This window comes from Colobus angolensis, unplaced genomic scaffold, assembly GCF_000951035.1.
Source record: "Colobus angolensis palliatus isolate OR3802 unplaced genomic scaffold, Cang.pa_1.0 Scaffold107, whole genome shotgun sequence".
Taxonomy (NCBI): Eukaryota; Metazoa; Chordata; class Mammalia; order Primates; family Cercopithecidae; genus Colobus; species Colobus angolensis.
The window spans coordinates 2,788,877-2,792,888 of record NW_012111697.1 but is presented as its reverse complement, the minus strand read 5'-3'; positions in this window follow the sequence as shown (position 1 = coordinate 2,792,888).

The following is a 4,012-nucleotide window of genomic DNA, read 5'->3' as shown; positions in this document are numbered from 1 at the left end:
GAGGCAGGAGAATTGCTTGAACCTGGGAGGTGGAGGTTGCAGTGAGCCGAGATCACACCACTGCACTCCAGCCTGGATGACAAGAGTAAAACTCTGTCTCAAAAACAAAACAAAACAAAACAAAAAAACAAAACTCAGTACCTATGGGATTCCTTTTGTGTTATTTTATATATATATATATATATAAATTTGGCCCCTAATGGAGCCTCTATTCACCCAATCAGTTCTTCCTGCCCACTGCACAGAAAAAAATCAATCCACTGAGACCATGGCTTTGCAGTAAAGAAAAAGTTTGATGAGAGGCTGACCATGCCACGAGGGAGTTATTAGTCGTCAATCTCCCTGAAATTTGGAGGCTGGGGTTTTTCAAAGATATTTTGGTGGGCAGGAGATTAGGGAATGGGTGCTGCTGATTGGTTGGGGAATGCAATCGTAGGGATGAGGAAAATGGTCCTCGTGCACTAAGTCTGCTTCTGTGTGGGGGCAACAGGACTGCTTGAGTCACAGGTTGGGTGGACCCATCTGGTTGTCAGAAATGCAAAAGCCTGAAAAGACATCTCAAAAGGCCTTAGATTCCACAATAGTGATGTTAATTACCATTAACATAGTAATTAACACAGGAGGAACTGGGGAAGTTGCAGACCTTGGGACCTCTGGAATAGTGGCTGGTAATTGTTTAACTACACCTACATCTTAGTAGAATTCAGGCCCCTCTGATTTTCCTAACCTGGTAGCCTTTCGCTAGTTTTACAAGAGTGGTTTAGTTTTTGGGAAGAGCTATTGTCTTCCAAAGTTAGGCTGACTTATGCCCAGGAATGACCAAGGGCAGTTTGGAGGTTAAAGGCAAGATGGAGTTGGCCAGAATTTTCTCTTACAATTTTTTGCAAAGGCAGTTTCATAGATATTGGTTTTCATCCACAGCTCCTGGCTCATAACTCTCGTAGCTCTTGGTACAGTCTTTTGTTATAATGTTGGGTGTGTTGGGCCTGAAGGGCAGGCCTCAGGAAACAGAATCTCTCCTGCCCTCATTTCACCTGCCCCAAGGCACGATTGTAATCTTCCTGTGAAAAGTAAAGTAGAGGTTTCTCTTCAAAGATTTTCCTCCCTGTCTAATTAGGAATAAATAGTAACTTCTCTTAGAAGCAAAATTTATTCAAAGATCTGTGCTAACATTCTTAAATATCTGCTAACCATAATAAAGAAATCAATGTACTTTATGTTGTTAGCTCCCACAATTTAGCCTAAATATTTGCCCTGGCATGCTTACACTGGTCCTCAAGCATTAGGTCATAGCGTGTTCCTCTTCCTTATTTGAAGGTGTTTTCACCTTTCTCAGCATTCCACAAGTTACTTCCTCCTTCCTTTGTTCTCCTCTGCCTTTACCTCTTTTAAAAAGTTCTAAGTTGCTAGCCAATCAGTACAAATACAAAATGTGAGGTCCCGTTCCAGCCAATGGAAACTGGACACAGCAGTAGGGTGGATGCATCAGGTTATAAATGACCCTGTCTCCTTTGTTCGGTGTTCTCTCGTGGTAAAACTGCTGGCGAGTGTACCCTTTCTGCAGAAAGCATAAAAATGGCCTTGCTGAGAAAATTAAATTTATGTTCAAGTGCTATTTCTTTATGGCACCAGGAAACAAGCATTTCAAACATTCCCCTGCCTTTCTGATTGTGGGTCTTAAGACCCTCCCTTGAGAGGGTCCTGCCTTATACGCTGGGGGAAGGAATGCTTCAATAAGAACCCAAGAGAACTGGCTTTGGAGAACTTTCAGATAGCTGAACACGTGGAGGTTCCTGGAGGATAGTGTGCATGGGGAGGGCATGGAAGCTTTGTGCTCCTTGCCCCGTACCATCTCCTCATCTGTGTCCTTTGTAATGCCCTTTATGATAAGGTATAATAGTAAATGTAAATAAGTGCTTCCCTGAGTTCTGTGAGCTGCTCCAGCAAATTAATCAAACCCAAAGAGGGGGCTGTGGGAACTGTAACTTGAAGTCTGTTGGTCAGAAGTTCTGGAGAACCAGACTTGTGATTGGTGTCTGAGGGTATGGGGTGGCGGGGGCAGTCTTGGGGACTGAGACTACCACCTGTGGGATATGGAGCTATCTCCATGTAGGTAGTGTTGGAACTGAATTGGAAGACACCCAACTGGTGTCCATTTCTTGGTGTGTGGGGAAAACCCCTACATTTGGTCACATAAGGCTTATTCTGTGTTGATGATTGTGATGGTAGTGTGAGTGCAGAGGAAAAACACGGTTGGAGAGAGTTTTTCCTCCACCTGTGAAAGCAGTGAAAGAAGGAAGGACTAGGTAGCAAATGAGTCACATCTCAGCACACTTCTGATAAGTTTTTGACCAGGCTAGTGGGGAGTCCTGGAGCCATACAAACCCTGTAGAGGATTATCCCACTGGGCAGGAAAGGCCAGATTCTTGTACCTTTGCTGTACATGGTCATTAGATGGGAGGAGCCTAGGGGAAGGGAGGCCTGGAATAAACCCTGTGGTGTATCTAAAGCACAGCTCCTGGAAACTGTCCATCAGCTGTGCCTGTGCCCTGACAGGTCTCATGAAGATAGATCCAAGGGAGCACTTCCATGGCCACCACAGTCCACCCCTGGTGCTGCACAGAGCCACTTCCCTGGGCACATTCATGGAGCAGCTCTTCCAAAGTCCCCAGGGGGAGCAGCCATGACTGCTAGCTAATTCAAAAGGATCCTGCTGTGTCCCAGTCAACAGTGGCCTCTTTTGGAATTAGGACCACTAACCCAGCAGATCCTAAAGATATGGGTACTCCAAGCTGTAAAGGTAAACTGAGGCTGGAGCCGAACCGGGAACGAAGACACAAGGCAAATGGCAGTGAGAATAGCCTTTTATTAGGGCTTGCGGGCAAGGTTCCTCGGTCCAAAGGCGTGGGCCGAGGAAATTGTGCTGAGGGAGGAAGGTAGGGGCTTCTTATAGCCTGAGAGGTAGGGAAGCTGGTTGTGCAAACAGGGCCTGGGGGGGTCTTGAAACTACTAGGGCAGGAGTTGAGTAAGGGTCACGAGGAAGGGGTCTTTGGAAACTGTCAACCGAAACTGCTGTTTACGAACTTGTGGAATGCAGGTGAGCTGCAGGTCATGGGGGAGTGTGGTTGCCCAGCCAGAACTCTGACGCATGTAAGTCTGCGGGTGTGTACAAGGGTGAAGGGAGTCTTTAACAAAAGGTCTGCTACGCCGGGCAACGCCGCCATGTTGGGTCTAGATTCCTGCCTAACACAAGCTAATGTCTCATTTCTAGCATCTGAGCTTTTATGACATAATATATAGAAGTTGTCTCTTTGTAATAGCTTATGAAAGTGACAATATTTCTCAATATTTTACAGGAAGTTTCTGATCACAGCAGGGTATCGGTAAATATTCTTTCTCCTTACCTCCAAGGACATTCCTTGTGGTGAGTCCTGCTAAAGTGGCAGGGCACATGGCCAGTCCTTGAAGTGCTCCTAGAAGTAGTCTTTGGGAACAACAAGTAGAGCTCACATAGCACCTTTCAACTGCAAAGATACAAACTTGGAGTCAACCTGTTCTGTTCCCTGAAGACCCTCGCAGGCACCTGTGCTCACTAGGCTTCTTAGAGACTGCTCTGGCCAGCTCTTCCCCACACAAGTAGTCAGGCTGGAAGTTCTACTGCTTTCTATGAAGGTCAGCCACTTGTTCTTTCCCCTCTGGAACATGTTAGCACCACCTTCACAATGCTCTCTTTCCCTGTTCTGAAGAACACACTTCAAAGGGTCCCCAAAAAGCATGGTGGGATATGTCCACATATCTGAGGACAGGATCCAGGTCCTGAGAATCACCCCCAAGAAGTGCTGAAGTGGCCCAGAACACAGTATGGAGTGGCACTTCCCCTGCACACCTCTGCAGAGTGGCCAGTTCTCTACGGGGATGCCATTTCCTTTTTTTCTCCGTCAACTTCCTCTTCTCAAAATAACACATTGCCCCTCCCTCCCTCCCTGTCTCTCTTTTTCTTTTCCTTCCTTCC